This window comes from Eimeria tenella, genomic scaffold (genome assembly GCF_000499545.2).
Source record: "Eimeria tenella Houghton genomic scaffold, Eth_scaff2987, whole genome shotgun sequence".
Lineage (NCBI taxonomy): Eukaryota > Apicomplexa > Conoidasida > Eucoccidiorida > Eimeriidae > Eimeria > Eimeria tenella.
In genome coordinates, this window is record NW_013542861.1 from 1,390 (window position 1) to 1,706 (window position 317).

The window sequence follows — 317 nt, forward strand, 5'->3', positions numbered from 1 at the left end:
TATCCGTTTGCTCGTGTACTGCCCTGCTGCTCCAAAGTCCGTTCTGTCTTCTTCTGTTTCGCTGGCAACCCAATCTTGCTGCTGCTGCTGCTGCTGCTGCAGCTGCTGTTGCTCTTTGCTACCTGTTTCTTGAGCGACTAAAGCCAGTTGTAATTCGTGTGCTCCTGCTGCCGCGTCAGCCGCCGGTGCTGCTGTTTCTGCTGCTGCTATTGCTGCTGCTTCTGCTGCTGGTGCTGGTGCTGCTGCTGCTGTTGCTGCTGCTGCTGCTGCTGCTGGGTAGAACTCTGTCATTTGCCTTTGCTTCATAAAGGCCCCTT